The sequence below is a fragment of the Canis aureus genome, chromosome 30, assembly GCF_053574225.1.
Source record: "Canis aureus isolate CA01 chromosome 30, VMU_Caureus_v.1.0, whole genome shotgun sequence".
In the NCBI taxonomy this organism is placed as follows: domain Eukaryota; kingdom Metazoa; phylum Chordata; class Mammalia; order Carnivora; family Canidae; genus Canis; species Canis aureus.
The window spans coordinates 25,830,624-25,857,752 of NC_135640.1; the positions used below are offsets into that span (position 1 = coordinate 25,830,624).

At 39.2% G+C, this 27,129-nt stretch overlaps 1 long non-coding RNA gene and 1 pseudogene across 1 annotated transcript in view; both read right to left on the bottom strand.

Moving 5' to 3' along the window:
* LOC144301791 (uncharacterized) overlaps positions 1-12,629 on the bottom strand; it is a 79,173-nt gene extending 66,544 nt beyond the window's left edge. The window contains exon 1 of the long non-coding RNA XR_013368679.1: positions 12,492-12,629. This is a non-coding gene — a long non-coding RNA (uncharacterized LOC144301791). The remainder of the gene's footprint in view (positions 1-12,491) is intronic.
* Positions 12,630-16,994: 4,365 nt separating this feature from the next.
* On the bottom strand, positions 16,995-17,399 carry LOC144301789 (thioredoxin pseudogene; annotated as a pseudogene).
* Between the last annotated feature and the right edge of the window lie 9,730 nt (positions 17,400-27,129).

A 27,129-nucleotide genomic window follows, 5' to 3' on the forward strand; every position in this document is an offset into this window, starting at 1 on the left:
CATGAGTTTGCCCTCACATTGGGCATAGAACTTACTTAAAAACAAAAAACTTGGGATCCCTGGGTGGCGCAGCGGTTTGGCGCCTGCCTTTGGCCCAGGGCGCGATCCTGGAGACCCGGGATCGGATCCCACATCGGGCTCCCGGTGCATGGAGCCTGCTTCTCCCTCTGCCTGTGTCTCTGCCTCTCTCTCTCTCACTGTGTGCCTATCATAAATAAATAAATTAAAAAATTAAAAAAAAAAAAAAAAACTTCTCTGTTCAAATCCCTCTTATTTGTTCCCACACCAAGTAACAGCTAAATGGCCTACCAAGCTAGGGTATATCTGTGCCTCCCCCCGCCCCATTACATCTCTGGCTTTCATTTCTTCCCTCTCTCCCCTAAATTCACTCCATTCCAGACACATCATCCTCCTTGCTATTACTTAACATGACAGACACACTTAATATACCATATTGTGATGGCTAATTTATGTGTTAACTCGGCAGGGCCATGGGGTGCCCAAATATTTGGTCAAAATTATTCTGAATATGTCTGTGAGGGTGCTTCTGGATGAGATTAACATTTTCTATTCTTTTCTTAATAACATTATTGTAGGGATCCCTGGGTGGCGCAGCGGTTTAGCGCCTGCCTTTGGCCCAGGGCGCGATCCTGGAGACCCAGGATCGAATCCCACGTCAGGCTCCCGGTGCATGGAGCCTGCTTCTCCCTCTGCCTGTGTCTCTGCCTCTCTCTCTCTCTCTCTGTGACTATCATAAATAAATAAAAATTAAAAAAAAAATAACATTATTGTAAAAAAGACTGGCTAACGGTGGTTTTCAATAAAAACCTTTACAAGACCATTGCACCAAAAATATACAGACACCATTAAAAGTCTGTTATGATCATTTTGGTTTATTAATAGGTATGCAATCATGTCTCTGCCTTTAGGCTAAGATCAAATGATTAATAGGTATGCAGAAGGTTAAATTATACTTTCCAATAATGAAAAATGTTTACAATTCTAAGATACAGCAATTCATTTAGGACATGTCTATGTATCATATATGAGTGAAATCCTATGGTATTTGTCCTTCTCTGATTTATTTCATTTAGCATAATATACTCTAGTTCCATCTATGTCATTGCAAATGGCAAGATTTCACTCCTTTTGATGGTTGAGTAATATTCCATTTTATGTATATACTACTTCTTTATCCATTCATCAGTCAATAGACATTTGGGCTCTTTTCATTGGTTATTATTGATATGCTGGATACAAATATCAGGGTCATTATGCCCTTATGAATCAGCATTTTTGTTTTCCTTTGGGTAAATACCTAGTAGTGCAATTGCTGGACTGTAGGGTAGCTCTATTTTTAACTTTAACAAAAAAAAAAAAAAAAAAAAACTTTAACAGTATGGGAAACTCCATACCATTTTCCAGGGTGGTTGCACCAGTTTGTTCTCACCAACAGTGTAAAAGGCATCTTCACTGATATCTGTGGTCTCCTGTGTTAATTTCAGCCTTTCTGACAGGTGTGAGATGGTATCTCATTGTGATTTTGATTTGTATTTCCCTGATGATAAGTGATGTTGAGCATTTTTTAGGTGTCTGTTAGCCATTTATATGTCTTCTTTGGACAAATACCTGGTCATGCCTTCTGCCCATTTCTTAACTGGAGTATTTATTTTTTGGATGTTGAGTTTGATAAGTTCCTTATAGAGTTTGAATACTAGTCCTTTATCTGATATGTCATTTGCAAATATCTTCTTCCATTCTTTAGGTTGCCTTTTAGTTTTATGGACTGTTTCCTTTGCTGTGCACTTTTTTCTTGAAATCCCAATAATTCATTTTTGTTTTTGTTTCCCTTGCCTCTGTAGACGTGTCTAGTAAAAGGTGCTCTAAGTGAGGTCAAAGAGTTTGCTGCCTGTGTTCTTCTTCAGGATTTGGTGGTTTCCTGTCTCACATTTAGGTCTTTCATCCATTTTGAATTTATTTTCATTTATGGTGTAAGAAAGTGTTCCAGTTTCATTCCTCTGCATCTCACTGTTGTTTTCCCAATACCTTTTGTTAAAGAGACCATCTTTTTTCCATTGGATATTCTTTCCTGTTTTTTTTTTTTTTAATTTATTTATGATAGTCACACAGAGAGAAAGAGAGAGAGGCAGAGACATAGGCAGAGGGAGAAGCAGGCTCCCTGCACCAGGAGCCCGACGTGGGATTCGATCCCGGGTCTCCAGGATCGCGCCCTGGGCCAAAGGCAGGCGCCAAACCGCTGCGCCACCCAGGGATCCCTCTTTCCTGTTTTATTGAAGATTAGTTGACCATAGAGTTGAAGGTCCATTTCTGGATTCTCTATTCTGTTCCAATGATCTATGTGTCTGTTTTTGTGCCAGTACCATACTGTCTTGATGATTATAGCTTGAAGTCTGGAATTGTGATGCCTCCCACTTTGCTTTTCTTTTTCAACATTACTTTGGCTGTTTGGGGGTATTTTCTGCTTCCATACAAATTTTAGAATTGTTTGTTATAGCTCCTTGAAAAATGTTATTTGATAGGGATTGCATTGACTGTGTAGGTTGGTTTGGGTAGTACAGACATTTTAACAACATTTGTTCTTCCAATCCATGAGCATGGAATGCTTTTCCATATTTTTATGTTTTCATTTCTTTCACAAATGTTCTATAGTTTTCAGAATACAGATCTTATACCTCTTTGGTTAGGCTTATTCCTAGGTATCTTATGGTTTTTGGTGCAATTGTAAATGGGATAAGTTCCTTAATTTCTCTTTCTGCTGCTTCATTACTGATGTAAATAAATGCAACAGATTTCTGCACATTGATTTTTTAATGATTTTTTAATTTACTTACTCATGAGAGACACACAGAGAGAGGCAGAGACATAGAAGGAGAAGCAAGCTCTCTGCAAGGAGCCCAAGGTGGGACTCGATCCCAGGGTCTTGGGATTATGCCCTGAGCTGAAGTCAGACAGACACTCAACTACTGAGCCATCCAGGTGCCCCCTGCACATTGATATTGTATCCTGTGACTTGGCTGAATTCACGTGTCAGTTCTAGGAATTTTTTGGTAGAGTCTTTTAGGTTTTCTATACATAGTATCAAGTCATCTGCAAATAGTGAAAGTGACTTCTTCCTTTGACTCCTTTTGGATGTCAATTTTTTTTTATTTTTTTTTAATTTTTATTTATTTATGAGAGAGAGAGAGAGAGGCAGAGACACAGGCAGAGGAAGAAGCAGGCTCCATGCACCGGGAGCCCGATGTGGGATTCGATCCCCGGTCTCCAGGATCGCGCCCTGGGCCAAAGGCAGGAGCCAAACAGCTGCGCCACCCAGGGATCCCTGGATGTCAATTTGAATACCTTTTATTTCTTTTTGTTGTCTGATCACTGAGACAAAAACTTCCAGTACTATATTAAATAGTAATAGAGAGAATGGACATCCCTGTCGTGGTCCTGACTTTAGAGGAAAAGCTTTCAGACTTTTCCCTGTTGAGGATGTATTAGCTGTGGATCTTTTGTAAATGGACTTTAGGATGTTGAGGTGTGTCCCTTCTACCCCTACTTTCTTGAGGACTTTTACCAAGAAAGGAAGCTGTATTTTGTCGAACACTTTTTCTGTATCTATTGAGAGGATCATATATGGTTCTTGTCCTTTCTTTTATGAATGTGGTGTATCATGTCAATTGATTTGTGGGTATTGAACCACACCTGCAGCCCAGTAATAAATCCCACTTGACTGTGATGAATAATTTTTTTAATGTATGATTGGATTTAATTTGCCAGTATCTTGTTGAGAATTTCTGCATCCATATTCATCAAGGATATTGGTCTATTCTCTTTTTCAGTGGAGTCTTTGTCTGGTTTTGAAGTTAATATAATGCTGGCCTCATAAATGACTTTGGAAGTTTTCCTTCCCTTTCTATTTTTTGGCACAGTTTCAGAAGAATAAGTATTGATTCTTCTTTAAATGTTTGGTAGAATTCCCCCTGGGAAGCCATCTGGCCTTGGACTCTTGTTTTTTGGGAAATTTTTTATTACTGATTCAATTTATTTGCTGGTTATGGTTCTGCTCAAGTTTTCTACTTCTTCCTGTTTCAGTTTTAGAAGTTTATATGTTCCTAGGAATTTATCCTTTTCTTCCAGATTACTCAATTTGTTGGCATATAATTGCTCATAATATTCTTATAATTTTTTGTATTTCTTCAGTGTTAGTTGTGATCTCTCTTCTTTCATTTGTGATTTTATTTTGGGGGCGTCCTTTCTTTTTTCTTTTTGATAAGTCTAGCTAGAGGTTTATCAATTTTGTTAATTCTTTCAAAGAGCTAGCACTTAGTTTCATTCATCTGTGCTGGTTTTTTTTTTTCTTTTTTTCTTTTTACTTACGTATCACATACTTCTGCTCTAGTCTTTATTACTTCCCTACTTCTGCTGGTTTTAGGCTTCATTTGCTGCTCTTTTTCCAGCTCCTTTAGGTGTAAGGTTAGGTTGTGTATTTGAGACTTTTCTTACTTCCTGGAGAAGGCCTGTATTGCTATCTACTTCCCTCTTAGGACCACCTTTGCTGCATCCCAAAGGTTTTGGACTATTGTGTTTTCATTTTCATTTGGTTCCATTTATTTTTAATTTTGTCTTTAATTTTCTAGTTAACCCATTCATTCTTCATTAGGATATTCTTTAACTCCATATATTTGTGACCTTTAATTTTTTTTCTTGTATTTAACTTCAAATTTTATAGCATTGTGGTCTGAAAATATGCATAGCATGATCTCAATATTTTTGTACTGGTTGAGGACTGATTTGTGACCCAGTATGTGATCTATTCTGGAGAATGTTCCACGTGAACTTGAAAGGAATGTGTATTCTGCTGCGTTAGGATGAAATGCCCTGAATATATCTGTTAAGCCCATCTGGTCCAGTGTGTCATGCAAAACCATTGTTTCTTTGTTGATCTTCTCCTTAGATGATCTGTCCATTGATGTTAAAGTGGGATGCTGAAGTCCTCTACTAGTATTATATTACTAGTAGTGTATTATTATCAATGAGTTTCTTTAAATTTGCTAATTTTTTAAAGATTGATTGATTGATTTACAATGAAATAGAGAGGCAGAGATGTAGGCAGATGGAGAAGCAGGCTCCCTGTGGAAAACCCAATGTGGGACTCCATCCTAGGACTCTGGGATCACACCCTGAGCTAAAAGCAGATACTCAACCATTGAGCCATCTAGGTGTCCCTAAGCTTGTTATTAATTGATTTTTACATTTGGATGCTTCAAAGTTGGGGGCATAAATATTTACAATTATTAAATCTTCTTATTGGATAGACCCCTTTATTATGATATAGTGCCCTTCTTCATTTCTTATAACATTCTTTGGTTTAAAATCCAGTCTAGTCTGTCTAATATAAGTATGGCTGACTATTCCAGCTTTCTTATAATATCCATTAGCATGATAAATGGTTTTCCAAACCCTCACTTTCAGTACGGAGGTGTCCTTGGGTCTAAAATGAGTCTCTTGGGATCCCTGGGTGGCGCAGCAGTTTGGCGCCTGCCTTTGGCCCAGGGCGCGATCCTGGAGACCCGGGATCGAATCCCGCATCGGGCTCCCGGTGCATGGAGCCTGCTTCTCCCTCTGCCTGTGTCTCTGCCTCTCTCTCTCTCTCTCTCTCTGTATGTGACTATCATAAATAAATAAAAAATAAAAAAATAAAAAAATAAAATGAGTCTCTTATAAGCAGAATATCGATGAGTCTTGTTTTTTTTTTTTAATCCATTCTGATACCCTATGTCTTTTTATTGGAACATTTAGACCATTTACATTCAGAGTAATTATTGATAGATATGAATTTAGTGGCATTGTATTACCTATAAAATCAACATTTTAATACTGAGAGTGAGTAAGCAGATCATCCTCCCTAATATGGATGGACCTTAACCAGTGAGTTGAAAGTCTGGTAGGAAATATCAGAAAGGGAGACAAAACATAAAGACTCCTAACTGTGGGAAACAAACTAGGGGTGGTGGAAGGGGAGGAGGGCAGGGGGTGGGGGTGAATGGGTGACGGGCACTGAAGGGGGCACTTGACGGGATGAGCACTGGGTGTTATTCTGTATGTTGGCAAATTGAACATCAATAAAAAATAAATTTATTATTAAAAAAAGAAAGTCTGACTAGAACAAAAGGCTGATCCTCTCCTATGAGAGGGAACTCTTGCCTGACTGCCTTTGAGCTGGGATATTAGCTTTATCTTGCCTTCAAACTCAAACTAAAACATAACTCTTTCTGGGACTCAAGCCTGCCAGCTTTTGGACTGAGACTATACATTTGGCTTTCTTGGTTCTTTTTTTTTTTAAGATTTTATTTATTTATTCATAGAGACAGAGAGAGAGAGAGAGAGAGAGAGAGAGAGAGAGTCACAGAGACAAGCAGAGGGAGAAGCAGGCTCCAAGCAGGGAGCCCCACATGGGACTCGATCCTGGGTCTCCAGGATCACACCCTGGACAGAAGGCGGTGGTAAACCGATGAGCCACCCAGGCTGCCCAGCTTTCTTGGTTCTTAAGCCTTAAGATGCAGATTGGAACTAAACCAGGTCTCCTTGGTTTCCAGCTTGCTGACTCTTCTAGAAGATCTTAGGACTTTCCAGTTTGCATAATCACATGTGTCATTTCTTTATAATAAATATATATGTATATACACACATCCTATTGGTTTGTTTCTCTGGAGAGTCCTAGTACACATCCTTAACCTATTTATCCTGTTTATCGTCTGTCTCTCACTAGAATGTAAATATCATGAGGTCAGGAATTTTTCTGTCTTGGTCAGTGGTCACTTGGTCACTTTTAGAGCCTAAAATATTCTGGCACATTGTATGCATTCAAAAAATCTCTTATTAGATTGATTCTTGGGTGTATATAGATCTGAGAATACTCAGAAAAACACTACATTTTCCTTTCAGTTTAAGTAACATAATACACAATATTTCTTATAATTTTCAGTGGATTCTGGTTCACCTAAAATATCAATGATATTTGGCAGAAGAGTGAAGAGTCATAAGAAAAGAATTAAAAGCACAGTATAATTTCAAAGAAAGACAGGGAAATTTTAAATCATACAGTATCAAGGAGTTAAATATCCAACCAAAAGAGGAAGGGACAGATAAGAATATCTTGTGAGAAGAAAGTAAGTCAAAAATGGAATGTAACTGATAAGAAGCTTGAGATCAAACTCCAGAATCAAATATGTTTACAAAGAAGTTAATTAAAAGCTTCTGTAAATGTGTGTGCATAATTGTATTTTTAGAGCACTTTTTCTGAAAGCTTTCTGATGTATAGACTATGAGGATTGTATTAAGAAAGAATATACTATTTAATTATATCACTTAAAAATGTGGAAGTTGCAGCTTCCAGATGAAAACTGTTGACTAAACATACACATTTACTTTTCTCCCCACCACAAATCCCTTAGAAATGACAGGATAAAAAAAATATTAATAAATAAGGCTTGGACAGAAACAATGAGGAATTCCTTAAAGATATAAAAGAGTTTAGATGGGTGTTGAAACTCAAAAACCATATGTCCTCCAAGAGAAGATATCAACAAGTGAGGGTTTGCTCAAAAAGTGAGGTTGTTTTTTGCTTTTTGTTTTCAGGAGAAATCTTGAAAAAAAAAAAAAAGAAAGAAGGAAGGAAAGAAAGAAAGAAAGAAAGAAAGAAAGAAAGAAAGGAAGGAAGAAAGAAAGAAAGAAAGAAAGAAACCCTAAAAGCAGAGGCAGCAAAACCTGAGCCATCTAGTAAGCTGTAAATTGGCAGGTGAGATTAAAGCCCCACAAGATTCCATATTCAAGGTGAAGTGAGGTACACATTAGTCTCTATCTGCCAAGGCCCTCATACACTCAAAGAGCATACAAAACTCCAGCTGAGAGAACAGGAGGTGACTATTAATTAATAAGGGATTTCAATGAATTTCTGGAAGACACAAAGCATGAGGAGGAATAGTTATTGATGATGTAGAACAGAGCAAGTTGCAGCCTAAAACACACAGACAAAAGCTATACCAATGGAAGGAGACTGGTCTGCTGGCGGAAGTGAAATATGGGCTGAAGCATAAGAGGTTGCAGAGGAAATAGTCCTTTCCTGACAGCCACATGTTCCTCCCAAAGGAAGAAAAAATGGGGAATTCTTCTCTTTAAAAATTGAATTAATTCTAGTTAAAAAAAAAAAAAATGAATGAATTCTTTGGGAGAATGAAGGCAGCTGGGGATCAGTACCTCAAAAATCCCCCTCCAGATTCCCTAAAGGAAAACCTTTAGGTCCCACTCATGTTTGCAGACCCTATAGTCAGCTTTTCTATTTTCTCACTTCTATTTATTTTTATTTTTTATTTTAGAGAGGGAGTGGAAAGGGGAAGAGGGAGAAAGAGAGAGAGAATCTTAAGCAGGCTCCACTCTCAGCATGGAGCCCACCATGGATCTCACGACTCTGAGATCACGACCTGAGTTCAAATCGAGCCAGATGTTTAACCAACTGAGCCACCAACATGCTCCAATTCACTTTTAAATAAGAATGGAGGTTAAGCCCGGGTGGCTCAGCGGTTTAGCACCGCCTTCAGCCAAGGGCCTGATCCTGGAGACCCGGGATCGAGTCCCACGTCTGGCTCCCTGCATGGAGCCTACTTCTCCCTCTGCCTGTCTCTCTCTCTCTCTCTACTCTCTGTGTCTCTCGTAAATAAATAAATAAATAAATAAATAAATAAATAAATAAACAAATAAGGAAAACCAAGGATCACCAGACATTTGTGGGAGCGGGGGGCAGGTGGGGAACAGTATACTAACCACAAAATTTCCTCAAGGAAACATAAAATGCAAACAAAACAAAACACAATAAAGAACCTAGAAAAATCATAATTAGTACCCTCAGAAAAATTAAACTAAGATAAAAAAAACCTAGATTTTGCCTAACTCTGAAGCTTAATCAATACCTAGGGCCTTCTTAAAAATACAAAATCAAATACAAAATCAGAATGTAAAATTAGGTACAAAAAAATAAATATTTATATATGAAAAAATATCACAATTTAAATTACAGAAACTTAGAGGTCCTAGTCCCTTTCTTTTGAGATCTACTTAGCCAGAAACACTTTCACAGCAATGCTTCCTGATTGTAACCTAGCTGTACCTTCCCACTGAGAACACTCTACTACTCCCAGAAACTTCTGGTGGTGCTCAAGTATGGAGTCATGAGCTCCGTGGCAAATCTACTCTGGCACACACAAAAATGGGGGAGGTGGAGAAAGAGAACAAGAAGTAGCATTTTCAAAAGTTACTGCCAAAAAACAAACATCAAGAAAAGTTCTTAGAGATATAGTTGAATATATCTCAAAAAATAAGACCGAGGGCCTCCCCCTCCAGAAAAGACAGAAAAGATTAGACACAAAAGAGGATGAATCCAGGTGGCCCATCATCAGAACAACAAAGGACCCGAGGAAAAAGAACAAGACAACAGCCAAAAATTAATGAGTAAAGACTGTCACCTGTACATATTATAGTGAAATTTTAGAATGCAAGAATTAAAGATTCTAAATGTTCCCAGTTAGGGGGCAAAAAAGGAAAAAGGAAGCCACATACAAAAGAACAAGGATCAGTTCAACATATTTAGAGTACAATGAAAATATGGTCTTCAAAGTTCTAAAGCAAGGATTGACAAACTCTATCCTGTGGGCCAAATCCAGCCTGCTGCTTTTTTTGAAAATAAAGTTTTACTGGAACACAGCCAGGCTCATTCATTTACCTCTTGTCTGTAGCCTCTTTTATGCTACAAAATGAGCTGAGTAGTTGCAACGTAGGCTCTGTGGCCCACAAAGCCTAACATATTGATGATCTGGCCCTTTTCAGACATTTGCTGACCCTTGCTCCAAAGGAAAATGATTCTCGCAACCTGGACTCCTACAACCTCCCAAATCATCATGAAAGCCTGAGCATGTAAGTATTTACATGCACGGAAGAGTTAATGAATTAGTCTATCATGCACTTTTTAGGAAGTTATAAGAGAATGGAATACACAGAGCAGGGACAGAACACAGGAAAGGAAGGAACATGATCCAGGAAACAATGGCTCTAACCCAGCAGCGCAGGGAGAAAGGTGTCGGGATGACAACTATACCAGGAGTCAGGGACACTTCGACCCAACCACACTGGGAAGGCAAAAGAACCATGTCTTTGAAACAGAACTTGACAGAGCACACACCATGCTCTGGAGATTGGGCTGGGGGGAAATGAGGCTGCGGGGGAAGCAAAACCATTTGAGGAGAGAACTCTATTATCTCTATAAATGTACAGTAATAATGTAAATACTGAATATTGCATTTCAATTTGAGGCATCAATTTGTAAGCAGACATGAAAGATTTAATCACGGTTGCAAAACAGAAAGTAAATGTCATTATTCACTACAGTGTATAAGTAAAAATACAGATCAAAGAAGTTGAAAGGTTAAGGGGAGAGGAGACAAAGGAAAGGCCTCCTCTCTCGTTGTATTATCCTCATTCTACAAAGCGGAGCATGGCTCTGATAGAACAAGCAATAAGGGGTGTATGGTACCGAATCAGAACGCAAAAGTGACAATGGAATCACATGGAAAAGACAGGAAACAGGGAATGTCTGGTGTAGAGGAGCTAAAATGTCCAAATCTGATCATGTGAAGGATGATGTGATATGACTATGTCACTCAGAAACACGGTTGAAACCGCTTGGAAAAAACAGGGAGACGTGTTTAGAATGACTCCCTGGAGGGGTGCCTGGGTGGCTCAGACACTTAAGCATCTGCGTTTGGCTCAGGTCATGATCTTGGGGTCCTGGGATTGAGCCCTGGTGGGACTCCCTGCTCAGCAAGGAGCCTGCTTCTCCCTCTGTCTCCGCGCCTCCCCCTGCTTGTGCGCTCTCTCTGTCTCTTTCTCTCCATCAAATAAATAAATAAAATCTTAAATTAAAAAAAAAATTGGCGGGGACACCTGGGTGGCTCAGCGATTGAGCATCTGCCTTTGGCTCAGGGGATGACCCTGGGGTCCAGGATCGAGTTCCACATCGGGCTTTCTGTGTGGGGCCTGCTTCTCCCTCTGCTTGTGTCTCTGCCTCTGTGTATGTGTGTGTGTCTCTCACGAATAAATAAATAAAATATTTTTAAAAAATAAAAATAAAAAGATTAAACAATTTTTAAATAGCTCCCTGGGAAGCAGAAGAGGGAGTGGGAGGCCTGGGGCAGAACTGTTGTTTTGAACTTGAAGTCTCTGCATGTGATCTTGTTTAAGCGATGTGCTTGCTAAATGTTTAAATAAGTCACAAAGTTATTAGTAACTTTCATATTGAAATGAGAGAAAATGAAATGAGATGATACGAAATGAAATGAACTATGTACAGAATAGATTCACCCCTGCCACCCTCAGGGCAGCTGACTGCCACAGTTGCCTCTGGGGTAAGTAAAGCAAATTCATCCCAATATTGCTTCATTAACCCTTTCTGTACTAGAATTATTAAATATGTTATATAGTGTCAAATATATATTTTTCTCAAATGTGTATCTTTTTTATATAAAATATATACTCAGCTATATGGGGCTATAATTATTTAATTTATGTATGTATACATAATTTATATATTTTTAAATATATATCATATTTATTGATTTAAACATCTCTAGGTGGGTTTTTTTTTGAAGAAATGGAGAAAAGAGGAAAAAATATATATGCAGTCTTTTATGCATACCTATATTTAATATTTTGTATGGTCTTCATCTTTCCTGTGGATCTGAGTTACAATCTCGTGTCATCTCTTCCCCTTCTGGTGGACTTCCTTTAGCATGTCTTGCAGTAAAAAAAAAAAAAAACTGCTAGCAATGAATTCTCTTAGCTTCTGTTGATCTGGGAAAGTCTTTATTTCACCTTCATTTTGGAAGAATATTTTTGTTGGCTATAAGCAGGTTTGTTTTTCTTCAGCCCATTTATTGTCGCTTCACTGCCTCTGAGTCTCTGATGAGAAGCCAGCTGTTTACAACAGTATTGTTAATGCTCTGTGTGTGGGGAGTTGTTTTTCTCTTGCTGGTTTCAAGATTTCCCTTTAATTTTTGGCTTTGGGATTATGACATGTCTAACTGTGGCTCTCTTTATGTTTGTAATAGTTGGGATTCACTGAGATTCTTAGATATGTAGGTAAAAGATTTTCATCAAATTTGGGAAGTTTTTTTGTCTATACCCATCTCTCTTTCTTTCCTCTCCTTCTGGGACTCCCACTGTATGTATATTATATACTTTATGTTGTCCTAATGTTTCCTTTTTCTTCCATCTTTTTCTCTATACTTTTCTGATTGAATTATTTCTATTGATCTTCCTTTAAGTCTCATTTTTTCCTCCGCCATCTCAAATCAGCCATTGGGCCTATCTAGTCAGTTTTTATTTCAATTAAGTAGTCCCCCCAACACCACTACCACCACCATCCACAGCTTCCTCACCATGGTTTCAGTTACCCACGGTCAACTGCAGTCCAGAAGTAGGTGATCCTCTTTCTGATGTATTGTCACATGGCCATAGTAGCCCAACACTATGTCACAATGCATGTGTCATTAACCTCACTTCATCTCATCACAAAGGCATGTTATCACCTCACATCGTCACAAGAAGAAGGGTGAGTACAGTGCAATAAGATATTTTGAGAGACAGAGAAAGAGACCAAATTTACACAACCTTTATTACAGTGTATATCATAATCGTTCTATTTTGTTATTGGTTATTGTCCTTAATCTCTTACTGTGCTAATTTATAAAGTAAATGTTGGGGCACCTGGGTGGCTCAGTCAGCTAAGTATCTGCCTTTGGCTCAGATCAGGGTCCTAGGATTGAGTCCCAAGTCAGACATCCTGTTCATTGGGGAGTCTGGTTCCCCCTCTCCCTCGGCCCCTCCCCACCTCATGTGCTTTCTCTCTCTCTCTCTCTCTCTCAAATAAATCTTTAAAAAAATTAAAAATAAAGTAAATATTATCATAGATATGACTATATAGATAAAAACATGGTGTATATAGGGTTTGGTACTACCCAAGGTTTCAGATATCCACTGGGGTTCCTGGATCATAACCCCCATGGATAAGGGAGGACTACTGTATTACATTTTTCAACTATAGAATTTATATTTGGTTCTTTTTATACCTTCTATTTCTCTCCCTATATTCCCTGTAAAATCATTGTCATCAAATTTTCCTTTTATTATTTGAAAATAATTTCTTCTAATTCTTTGAACACATTTATAGTAGCTTCTTTGAAGTCTTTGTCTACAACCCAACATCTGGACTCACCCTGAACAGTTTCTATTGACTGCCTTTTTTTTTTAATGGAGTATAGGTTATATTTCCTATTCCTGGTGTGCCTAATAAATTTTGTTTTAAAAATAAACATGTTTAGGCAGGACCTGGCTGGCTCACTGGTAGAGCATAAGACTCTTGATCTCAGAATTGTGAGTTCAAGCCCCATGCTGGATGTAGAGATTACTTAAAAATAAAATCTTGGGGTGCCAGGGTGGTGCAGTCAATTAAGCATCTGACTCTGGGTTTCCATTCAGGTTGTGATCTCAGGGTCATGAGATTGAGCCCTGCATCAGCTCTGCACTCAGAGTGTAGCTGCTTCAGACTCTCTCTCCCTCTCCCTCTACCACTCCCTGCTACATGCATTCTCTTGCTCTCTATCTTTAAAATAAAATAAAATCTTTAAAAATAAACATTTTTAGATAAATATAATAGCAATTTTTTTCTACTGATGTAGATAAGGATATGAGAATTGGGGAATGAAACAGAAAAATCACTGTGATTCTTTTAGCCTGACCTCTGAAAGGCTGGTTGGGGTTTCTCTTACATTGTATCTTTTCCTAGAATTTCATTATCAAATGGGTGTTACTTTTTGATTTTGCTTTATTTTTCTTAAGGCTGTGGGGTTTTTAAGTAATTTTTTAAGTAACTTACCTGTATTTAAGCTGTGGAATCACTGATGTCTCTGCTCAGTTTTTTTATTCTTATTTTTGTTTTTAGACTATTTTCCTAAAGGTCCCCCTTTTCTGTGCATAGCTTAGTGGTAAGCCAATGATTAGGGAGAGCTTGAGGTCAAATACCTCGTTCCCATAAGGCTTCCACCTCTGTCAGTTGGTTTTCGTGTTGCTTGCAAAATGTATGTAGAGTGACAGCCAGTTCTCAAGTCTCCCTCAACTTTTCTTTTTCACCAGCCTCCCTCAGGTCTTCTCCAAGCATGCACAGTTTTCTAGTCATCCATGGAGAAATTATCTCAGCACTTCCATGGATCTCTCACTTCCAGAATCTCCGCATTAAATTTCTGGCTGATCCACCATTCACCCCAATCGGGCTTGCGAAGCTGTGCCTTTCTTTATTTGTCCCCAACTATGTCCATACCTTTTAAACAACAAATCCAAATATTTTCAGCACCACCTCCACACACACCCAAACTGAGTACATCCCTTCTGGCAGCAAAGCTATTAGGTTCCATGATCATCCCCATGCTGATAAAACTATCATTCTTGCTAACCGAGTTGGGTTGAGGGGAGAAAGGAGAGATGGGTGCAGTTTGAGTGCAAAAGGCCATAATCCTACTGTTCTTACCTGAAGTTCCAGTAGCTTTTCAAGAATGAAGCTTCTCAATTTGTTATCTGCTTCTGGTTGACTTCCAGTGTTCAATCCCTTCATGGCTCCATAACTAGAAATACCTCCCCTCAAAGATATTTGGGGGAAAGATTCTGTCTAAAAACACAAGAACAGACTATCATAAAACAAACTACACAAAAAATGATAATCACCTAGAAATATTTTTTAACCATTTACAAAATACTCGAATAAAAGTGAATCTAAACTTTAATTATGGGTTAATTAGAAATTAATAAACTGATGACAATACATATAAAAACTAAGAAATTGTTTTGAAGTGGTACTCAAAAAATGGTTTTAACTTTAAGTTTATTTGAAAGAGAAAAAAGAAGGAAGGTTAAAATTCAACTTAAGGAATTAGAAAAAGAAGAATAAAACAAACCAAAATAAAGTAGAAGGAAGCATAAAGCTAAGAAAAAGAAAGAAAGAAAGAAAGAAAGAAAGAAAGAAAGAAAGAAAGAAAGAAAAGAAAGAAAGAAAGAAAGAAAGAAAGAAAGAAAGAAAGAAAGAAGAAAGAAAAAATATAGAAGAGAAAGTGAATCTTAGAGAATAAATCCAAGAACTAGTTCTTTGGAAAAGACGAATGAAATAAATACACAGACTTCAAGCAAGTCTAATAACACACACACACACAGACACACACACATACACACACACATACACACACAAGAATTTAAGTTCCATTGAAACCTTGTTGTGACTGCATTCTCAGCACCAGAAATTTTCCTAGTACATATGGGTACTCTGTAGATATTTGTTAAATGAAAAACAGTAAAATGTTTAAAGGCTATAGAAATTTAAAAGAATGGGGGGATGGGGTGACTGGGTGACGGGCACTGAGGGGGCACTTGATAGGATGAGCACTGGGAGTTATACTATATGTTGGCAAATCAAACTCCAATAAAAAGATACAAAAAGAGAAATTAAAAAGAAGAGAATTTTTTAAATATTATATGACAATACTACAAATCTTATAAAGCACTACACTCCTCAAAGACACAAAAGCAGGGATCCCTGGGTGGCTCAGCGGTTTAGTGCCTGCCTTCAGCCCAGAGCATGATTCTGCTTCTCCCTCTGCCTGTGTCTCTGTCTCTGTCTGTCTGTCTGTCTCTCTCTCTCTCTCTGTGTCTCTCATGAATAAATAAATAAAATATTTTAAAAAAGACACAAAAGCAGACTTAAACTGAAGAAATATGCATTATTAGTCAGTCATGGCATCCATACTGCTGATAACAAATAACCTCAGCACCTTAAAAATAGTAACCACATGTTTCTCACTACAGGTCTTCAAGTCGGCTGAAAATATGCTAGACTACCTTAGGTTCCAGACTCTAGGATTCAGGTTCTAAGTTCCAGGTTTGCAAATCCACTTAAGGCACACTTAAGGCGTTTATATGCATTTGTCCACTAACATTCCATTCTCCACAGAAAACACTGGAGCAGTATCTTAGTTCGGGTCCTGCTGCTATAACAGAATATCAGACTGGGTGGCCTACCACAACAAACAGTTATTTCTCATAGTTCTAGAGGCTAGAAGTCCAAGATCACGGTGCCAGCATGGCCAAGTTTTGGTGAGTATCTTCTTCCTAGTATATATATATGGCTGCCTTCTTGCTATTTTCTCACATGATGGGGAGAGAGATTCTCTATCTCGTGTCTCTTCTTACAAAGGCACTAATCTCACTTATAAAGGCTCACCCTTGATGACCTAATTACCTTCCAAAGAGCTTATCTCCAATTATTATCACATTGGGGAATTACAGCTTCAAATACACATTTAAGGGGGGGGGGGTACATAAACATTCAGCCCATTGCAGGCAGGAAAATAGACCACATCTACTCTAGTGTACTACATGGTTCTATGTCAGAAGCAAGTGGTGATGGATTAAGAACAGCAATCTAACCTACTACAAAGCCCAACTTTATACATAATAAAAGAGACACAAAATAAGACTGTCCAGTTGAGAAAACCCATAAATCTATTTTCTTGGTGAAGCTGTAGAGAAATAGGCATTCTCACACATTGGTAGTTAGAATGCAAAACAGTACAATCCTTCTGGAAAAGAATTTGATAATCTCCAGAAAAATTGTATATGCATGTATCCTTTGACCCAGAAATTCCACATTTAGAAATAGATCCAAAAGACACACTGGCATGATTGTCAGTTTTATATGTCAACTTGGCTAGACTATAGTCCCCAGCTGCGAAAGTATTTTGTAGATGTCGTTAAAGTCCATAATCCACTTAGTTTTTTTTTTAAAGGAGAGAATTAATGTTTTATTTTCACTTATATTCAGATGGCAGTAGACAGTCTTCATACCTGACCTTTCCTTTTGTAAACAACAACAACAAAAAAATACAAGTTTTAAACAGCCAATGGCTGGTTGTTATCAAAAAACATAATTAGATTAATTCATTCATGGTGGCTTCAAGTTTTTTCTTATTAGCTTCAGAAAATTCACCCACCCTTTGTCCCCTTTTTGGAAAACTGGAAAGTTGGCATCAATTTGACTTCACACTCTATGGCAACACCTTGCCTGTCATCCGTGTCAACTTCAAGGAACACCATGTTGGAATATTTCTCAGACAGGCAATGAGAAAAAAGGCTGGATCATTTGGTAAGGCCCACACCACGTGGCTGAGAAGTTAACTACCACAAGTTTATCTTCTGTACTGTTCACCTCCCTGAAAAGCATACTTGTTCTCCATCTGCTTCACCATTTTGGTGGCTGGGGTCTGATGAGTGACTCATGAAGGTGGCTTCAAAAGGCAGGAGGGAGATGGAAGAGCTCACAGGTGAATTCTCTTTATAGCACCTGGGTGGCAAGGGGTGGGGGTGGAGTGGGTTTCCACGCATGCATGTTTGAGCACCCTAGCCAGGCCCCGCCTCCTGGACCATAAAGTAAACTGCACCAGTTTACTTTAAGTAAGAAAAATTATCCTAGATGATTTGAGTGGGCCCAATTCAGTTGGAAGTCCTTAGAAACATAATTGCTTGTGCCTAAGAATTCCAGTCTGCCTTCCTGCCAGCCTGCCAGCCTGCCCTGTGGATTTCAGACTTACCTAGCCAGTCTTAACAATCACTCAAGCCAATCCTTGCAATAAAGACCCTATTGATTCTGTTTCTCTGGTGGAATTCTGACTAGAAAAATTGGTAAAAATAAAATAAAATAAAATAAAATAAAATAAAATAAAATAAAATAAAATACCAAATGACATAACACAAGAGTATTCATTATACCACTATTTATAATTGTACACACTGAAAACCACTCAAATGTCCATCTCTGTGGGGATTGCAATGGAATGCTATTGCTATGGACCAAAAGCTTATGTCCCTCCAAAATTCATGTTGAAACCCTAGCCTCCAATGTGATGGTATTCAGAGATGGGACCTTTAGGAGTTAATTAGGTCATGAGAGCCCTCAGGATAAAATTAGGGCTCTTGTAAGAAGAGACAGGAAAGAGCTTGCTTCCTCTCTCTACCTTGTGAGGACACAAGGAAAAGATGGCCATCAGACACTGGATCTGCTGATAACCTTGATCTTGAACTTCCAGCCTCCAGAACTATGGAGAAGTTAGTTTCTGTTATTTACTCACTTTGTCTATGGTATTTTGTTATAGAAACTGGAACTAAGACAACCATGCACCTGTAATAAGGACTATCTCAATGTTCTGCTATGGTATGATACCCAAGACATATTAAGAAAAACAACATGAAGTATAGACAACACATTGACATTTGTCCAAGAAAGGGAAGATGAAATACATATTCACATAGATTCAAAAATTGAAGAATAAATTATAAAAATATTTTTAAGAAAAAGGAAGAAAGTAGTCTTCTCAAAATATACCTTGTTTTGCAAATTTGACTTTGAAACCGTGCAAATTAGTTATAAAAATAGATAAAATGAAAACAACTCAAACTAAAAAAGCAATACTTAAAAATTGAAAGTAAGTTAACTTTTGTATTAAGTTAGTAACAGACAGAAATTATTTCAAGTGACCTTAAAACAAAAGAGTTAGATTATACATTCCACATGGGCTATATTCTTTGTGGGACAAAAAGAACTGAAAAAAATTATAAAGTATTAAGCTGTTTTCAGTGGTAATAGAACCATCTATAATACTGGTTTTATACATTGTGTGTGTGTGTGTGTGTGTGTGTGTGTGTGTGTGTTAAGATAAAGCAAATGTAGCAATGTCGATGCTATTGGGAGCCACAATATTTCACATGGGAAATAAGAGGTGCAGGTCTAACATCAAAGTTAAAGTAATACTGTGTGTGTACATATACACTTGAATTAGAAATATTAGGGGGCCTGTAGGTGGTTCAGTTGGTTAAGTGTCTGCCTTTAGCTCAAGTCATGATCCTGCCGTCCTGGGATGGAGCCCCACATCAGGCTTCCTGCTCAGTGGGGAATCTGCTTCTCCCTCTCCCTCTGTTCCTCCTTCTGCTCATACACATGCGCTCTCTCACTCTCTCTCTCTCAAATAAATAAATAAAATCTTTTAAAAAAAAGAAATATTAGTGAGAGGTAACAGTTCATGATAAGTGTTGCCTTGAACAAGAACAATCACCAGCAAGGGGACCTCTGCAATGTTCTGTGACAACTGGCTACCACCCAGCCTCTTAAGGTGATCGATACTGGTCAAGCATGAAGTTTAAACCTCAGTGACTCCACCTGTATCAGCTTCCCTTGCTTCTATAACAAATTCTCACAAACTTAATGGCTTAAAATAGCATAGATTTATTATTTTACAGTTCTGGAAATCAGAATTCTAAAATGGATCCTCAAAGCTGTGTTCCTTTTGGAAGCTCTAATGGAAAACTGTTTTCTTGCCTTTTCTAGGTTCTAGAAGTTGCCCATATTCCTTGGCTCATGACCCCCTTCTATATTCAAAACCAACAATGGCCAGTTGTGTCTTTCTCACACTGCATTACTCTGATATTAACTTTTCTCCTTCCCCCTTCTACACTTGTATGACCCTTATGGTCACATTGATCCCACTGGAAGAATCCAGTATAATCTCTCTATTTTAAGGTCAGCTGATTAGCAAACTTAATTCCAACACCAACTTAAATGCTCACTTGCCATGTAACATAACATATTCAAAGGTCCGAGGAATTGGAACAAGGACATTTTTGAAAGTTATTATTCTGCCTACCAAACCACTCAGAAAACACCAGAAAAGTAGTCTATGCTTCCCCAACTATGAAGGGAAAAAGGGTGAACTTTGTCACTAGCTTGTTACATTATACAGCTTCAGAAGGTTGGGACCCTGGCCCTAATCGCAACAAAATGGCAAGTGCTTCCTTAATCATCATGCCTAAAGGCTTCAAGCCCAAGGATCAAGGTCACTCTCTCAGAAGCTAGCATCTTACCCCATCAGGTTGCTGTGACCCGCTTGAGAGTAGAAATGCCAACAAGGAACTGTCACATCAGCTCCTACTCTTTTCCCAATGAATTTTCCCCAATAAACTCTAATCCAGCAGGTTTAGTGTTAGTAAGCTCTTTGATCCATGGAAACCAACTACATCCTACAGCTTAGAGTGATCAATCGTGGTCAACCACAATGTTGGACCAGTACTGCTAGATAATTTCCATGAGAGCAAATGAAAGCACTTAACACTCAGTAAATTTAAGCAAAATTTTATTATATAGTAATGCTGCAATGAAAAAGGAGAACAAGGACAGAAAAATCCACAGTGCATTCATAACTCATTCACACAACTTAGAGACACAGGAGCAGTAAAACCGAATGGGCAACCAATCGTAGCAAGAAGGGACCCTTACAGCTTCTCTCACTGGGATGAGACAAAAAATTATTTAACCTTCATGGTACTGGGCTTCCTATACCCCCCAAAACCCCATAATTAGTTACATGAGTAGCTACTTCTACAGCTAAATTTCCCTGTAGCATAACAGATTTTTTTTAAATTTTAGAATATGCAATATGCGCAAAAATTAACTCAAAATGCATCATAGACCTAAATGTAAAATGCAAAATATAAAACTCCTAGAAGATAACATAGGAAAAAACCTATATGATCTCAAGTATGGCAAATGACTTTTTATATACAACACTAAAGGCACAATCTATGAAAGAAATCATTGATAAGCTGAACTGCATTAAAATTAAAGACTTCTGCTCTGTAAAAGACAATATCAAGAGAATGGAAAGACAAGTCACAGATTAGGAGAAAATATTTGCAAAAGACACATCTGATGAGAGACTGTGATTCGAAATATACAAAGAACTATTAAAGTTCAATAATAAGAAAATAACCTGATTTAAAAATAAGCCACAGACCTTAACAAACACCTCACCCAAAAAGATATACAGATGACAAGTAAGCATACGAAAAGATACTTCACATCCTATGTCATAAGGTAAAGGCAAATTAAAACAAGAATGTGATACCACTACACACCCATTAGAATAGTCAAAATCCAGAACACTGACAACACCAAATGCTGGTGAGGATGAGCAGCAACGTGTACTCTCATTCATTGCTGGTGAAAATGCAAAATAAAACAGCCACTTTGGGAGACAGTTTGGCAGTGTTTTACAAAATTAAACATACTCTTACCATACAATCCAGAAATCATGCTCCTTGACATTAACCCAAAGGAGTTGAAAATTTATGTCCACACAAAAATCTGCACACAGATGTTTACAGCAGCTTTAGTCATAATTGCCAAAAGCTGGAAGCAATCAAGATGTCCTTCAGTAGGCGAATGGATAAACTGTAGTACATCCAGATAATAGAATATTATTCCCCACTTGAGCTATTAAAAGACACTGGGGAATCTTAAATGCATATTACTTAGTGAGCAAAGCTCATCTAAAAAGGCTGTGATTCCAACTATAACTACAATTACATGGAAAAACCAAAACTATGGGAACAATACAAAGATCAGAGGTTGTCAGGAGTTGGAGTGGTGAGGTGGGGATAAACGAGCAGACCACAGAGGATTTTTAAGGCAATAAATATGCTCTTCATGATACTATAATGGAAGTACACGTCATTATATATTTGTCCACCCACAGAATGTACACCCAAGAGTGAGGCCTAAGGTAAACTATAGGTTTTGGATGACCATGATGTATCAATGCAGGTGAATCAATTGTAACAAATGTACCACTTTGGTGGGGAATGTTGATAATGAAGGAGGCCATGCACGTGTAGAGACAGGGAGTATATGTGAAATCTCTGTATCTTCCTCTCAATTTTGCTATGACCCTAAATATGATCTTTAAAAGATGAAGTCCTAAAAAAAAAAAAAAAAAAAAAAAAGAATATGCAACTTGTCTGGATTCTCTTGTTCATCCTTGGACACTTTCCCAGTAGGTGCATGATCCAGGATATTTAACTCCCTGAAAGATATTAGTATTTGCACACAATTTATTCCTCCCAAAAGGCCAAAGTTGTTTAGAGATTAGTAATCCATATACATCTTTTCTCCAAATGATATTGGATCTTCTGTTTTCTACAAATTGACCCAATGGGGGTAGAACTTTTTGAATTCTTTTGTATCATTTCTCAAATAGGATAATTTGTGAAAGCTACTTCCTTGGATCCACTTTTTCCCATTTCCTAAGGCCAGCACTGGAGTCCTTATTAAATTATACCCAACAGAATAAACATTAGAAACTGTTCTTAAAACAGGCATTTAGGGGCACCTGAGTAGCACAGTTGGTTAAGCATCCGACTCTTGGTTTAGGCTCAGGGTTGTGAGATGGGGGTCTACTCTACGCTGATTGTGGAGTCACTTAAGATTTTCTCTTCCTCTGCCCCTCCCTCATTCCTCTCTCTCCCTCTCTAAAATAAATCTAAAAAAAAAAAAAAAACCAGGCATGGAGATGCAGAAGAAGATGCAAAAGAGCCACTGGGAATATTTAAATAATATTTAAAATATAATTATAATGTTAGCAACAAATCTCTGTAAAGAGACAACAGGGATTAGCTGATTTATATTAAAATACAAAGAGAAAACCAAACATATCATAGTCATTATCATAGTCAATGAGTCCTATGAGCTAAACTGTGTCTCCCCAAAATTCATATGTTGAAGCCCTAACTAGCTGCCAATGTGATTCTATCTGGAGATGAAGCTTTTAGGAGGAAATTAAGGTTAAATGAGGTCATAAGAGTGGGATCCTAATCCAATAATATTAGAGGCCTTCTAAGAAGAGACAATGAGAGAGCTCTCCATATGCATGCTCTCAGAAAAGGCTCTGTGAGCACATGGCAAGAAGGAGGCCGTCAGTAAGCCTGGAAGAGAGTCCTCACCAGGATTAAACTGCTGGCACCTTGATCTGTACTTCCAAGCTTCCAGAACTGTGAGAAATAAATGTCTGTGTTTAAGCCTCCCAGTCTATGGTATTTGATTTTGTTATGGCAGCCAGAGCTGACCAAAACAGTGAACGACATCAGGGTAGTTACTGAGTTTACTGCTGTTTCCAGGTGCCCGTTATACGCCATAGTCTTCCAGAAGAAACAGAACACAAGAACAGACAGTGCTGGCATTCAAGGGAAGTCTCCCTGGTCATTTCTGGGAGGAAGGAAAAAAAAAAAAGAAAGACAGTGGCGAATGATTTACTAAGAGTGATTCATCAATTCACCAACTGAAGTTGAGAACGCTGAGCCACGCCAGGGGAGATAAGAATGAGGCTGAGGTCAGATACGGATGAAGTGAGTGATGGGGGTGGGCAGAGGAATGTTCTCTATATGTGATGATGGTAGACAGGGAAGCAGAATGGTCCCTGCCAACACTGTTCATGACCCAAATTATTGTCAGCATCTCAATTCAGTCCCAAGGCCCTAACTCTTCCCTCATTATATATAATATTTTTAAAAGACTATGACAACCTGGCTTCCCAAAGCCTAAAAGAAGAAGACACGAACTTGGAGCAAAAGATCTTCACTATTAAAAAGTTTAAACATTAAGATTATGAAAGAAGTTATCTACAGAAGGGAGCATATATGCACCCAAAGGATTCTCATCAGAAAATTGGTGCATACAAATGATTAAACAATTAGGGCACAGCTAATCAGAGCCTGAAACTCACTGTAATGAACACTACTGTCCCACTCAGAGATCTGACTTCATCTCACTGTGCTTTAGGAGGGGGTGAATGGGAAAGAGAAAGTTGAAAGGTTAATTCTCTGTAATTTGTAAACTCCATCTCTGTGACAGAAAGAGATTTAAAAAAAAAAAAAAAAGCCACTCCTTTGTCCTCTGAAGGGAAAGGCACCCCAGCATTTGACAGTGTCACATAGCACTCTCAACCAGTAACCCATTTACAGAGGAAATGTGGCTGAGAAAAACATAAGAGTTCAGATTTGAGCTTCCAAGATGTTATAAACAGTGACAGGAATAAAAATTAAATTATATTAGAAAAAAAAACTTCTGATGTTTTGTGTCTGAAAAATAAAAACAAACACAATTTATTAAGTCTGAACATCTTATGGAGGCAACATTTTTAGCCTCGGGTAGTAATTATGGTTGCGCCACTAATGGGGTCTAGAGGAAGCCGATTCAACTCGCTTCATCCCCAGGGAGAGAGCATCCACAAGTTCACAGAGTCAGGCATTATCTCCATTTTAATGTCCAACGGAGTAAAGAATGAACTGAAACCTTGTGCTACACTGAGTAAGCTGGCCAAGCCTGCGATGGTGGTCTTTTTCTTCACCCACCCTCTAAAAAAGTATTACCTGCTCTGATAAATGTCTCTCTTATGTTCTTCAAGATGAGTTTAGTACTCAGCCCCTGGGCTATATTTTTTTCTCCATGATTAATTATTTAAGGAGAAAAATCTTGGCTGGTTCCTAACCATTCCCAGGGATTATTGAGTTTTCTTCAGAATCTCATGAACTTATGGTGCTTTTAGCAGGACTTCTTCTTAGTATGTAATTATGCCAGCTGCCACCATCTATTCATTGTTATTTACAATTGATTGTATCAACAAGTGCAACTCTTATCTGGTTTGACCTGCTGGGCCTCTGGTGGACCTGAGGGGTCCCGAGGAGGGCTGAGGACCCCAACCAAACCAGCAACAACATCTGGATTCGTTTGCCAGGGCTGCTGTAACAAAATGATACAAACTGGAGGTCTTTAACAACAGAACCTTAATGCAAAGAAATGCATCTTTTCACGCAGAAGTCTGAGATCTGGGTGTTGGCAGGGTGAGTTCCTTCTGAGCCCTCCTGAGGGAAGGATCTGGTCCAGTCCTCTGCCTGTGGCTTGTAGATGGCCATCTTCTCTCTGGGTCTCTTCGCATCATCTTCCGTCAATGTGCGTCTCTTTCTCTACATACAGCAATTTTTTCTTTTTATAAGGACACCAGGCCTATCGGACTAGGAGCCCACCTTAAGACTGCACTTTAATTACATCTGTAACAATGTTATTCCCAAATAAGATCATACTGGGGGTTAGGTCTTCAATATTTAATTTTGGGGGATACAGAATTCAGCCCATGGGACAATACTCCTGGCCTTTACTTTCTTAAGCTTTTATTTAGAGCAGCAGCACTCTGTATCCATCATTTTATGAGCTGACACAACAAAGTACCATAGACAGGTGACTTAAACAACAAACATTTATTTTCTCACAGTTCTGTAGGCTGGAAAGGCCAAGATCCAGGTCAAGCAGGATTCTGGTGAGAACTCTCTTCCTGGGCTGTAGGTGGCCCCCATCCCACTGCGTACTCACATGACCTCTTTGTGTAAATGTGGAGAGGGCTCTGGGTCTCTTCCTCTTCTTATAAGTATGAGAGCCCCACTCTTATGACCTCATTTAACCCTAGTCACATCTTCATAGGCGGTATTTCCTAACACAGTCACGTTACAGGTTAGGGCTACAACAAATGAATGGCAGAGGCGGGGTGGGGGAGGGTGGCAGGGAGACATACAAGTCAAGTCACTCCCTAGCAATCCCCAGTGAAAGATTCTGTTTTCCTCATTTTTCACATGAGAAAACTGAAGTGCAGGAAACTCAACCCCAAGTCCCACAGCTAGAAGCTACAATGAGATGCAAATTGGTTTGACTCCCAAAAACCATTTATCTCTCTGTCCACCATTACTGGGTGCCCCAAACTAAGACCTAATATGACAGAAGGGAAATCTGGAAAGGGTTTGCAGGTGTCTATAACCAGCAGAGGGGTATGACCCACCCCGGTGAGGACCATGATTCTTTTCCCCACTGCCAACTGCACTATTCTGCTCCAGATCACCGGGGAATGGTGGATCCAGCAGGTAGGGAGGCTGTATAATGGAGCCATATGCATGGGGCAGAGCTGGCTCTGAATCTCATCTCTGCTACCTACTAGGACCCAAAGCAAAGCGTGTGGTCTTGCTGTGTTTCAGTGTCCCTCATGGAGGGATTTTCAGACCGTGGCCCGGCACTTGGAACATTTACAAATGCTTCATAACCGTTACCTGTTATCGTTATGGCCATGTTAAGTCTTAAGAACAGAGAATTTTTAAATGCTTCCCAGTTTCTTAGCCAACCCCCACCATGTAAGTTAAGGACTCTGTGCTCTGACAATGCATCCCAAGTTTCCAGAAATGAATTTTCTGACATCAGCTTAATGCACACTCTTCCAGGATGTCTTCTGCCCTGGGGATGGAGACTCAACTACAAGAGGGATCCCGCAGGGATCCTGTCTTATCCAGGAAAAGGCATGAACCACAGGGGGATGAGGCTAAATCCACCCCAGACCACCTCCTCTCTCTCCTGCGCATTTCTGTCTTCTTCCTCAACTTCTGAAAGGTCATTACACCAGGGCTCAAGAATGAGTTACTCAACCAGTCTTGCAGTATACACGTGCCATGTCTTAGATCTGGTTTATCCATTGCACCCCAGTGTGTCAGATGACCTGCTCCAGGAAAATGCCCCCCCTTTTGGTAGGATGGGAGAGGTCAAGAGGAAAGGCGATGAAGTCAACACTTTCAAAGACTCAAGTCTCATATGCTCCAGGAATGTGTCCTGGAGGCGGGAAGGGGGCCGGGAAAGCATGCGGCTGAGGTCAACATGAAAGAAGATCCCAGCCCTGTATCCCAGCATCCCCCAAGCACAAATGCGGCCAATTCGACCGTTCTCCATCCCCACGCAGAGCTCCCAAACCGAACTCTGCCTCTCGAAGGGCGAAGAGGGGAGGCTCCCCTGGAGGGGCCGCTTGACCACGCTTGACCACGTCCCCCTCGGTCAGGGCCCCTGCCCCAGGCTCGCGTCTGCTTCTCTGCGGCTCCCTCCCCTGGCTCCGGGGCTCGGGGCACGGCTTTGGCGCAGGCCGCCCTGGCACCCAGTTGCAAAAAGTAGCAACTTCCCCTCCGGCGGCGGCCGACGGGGCGCTCATTTGAATGCGTTTCCTTTTCATGAAGAACAAAGGTTGGAGTCGGAGCCCGGCAGCGTGGAGGCAGGAAAGTACGCGGCGTGTGTCG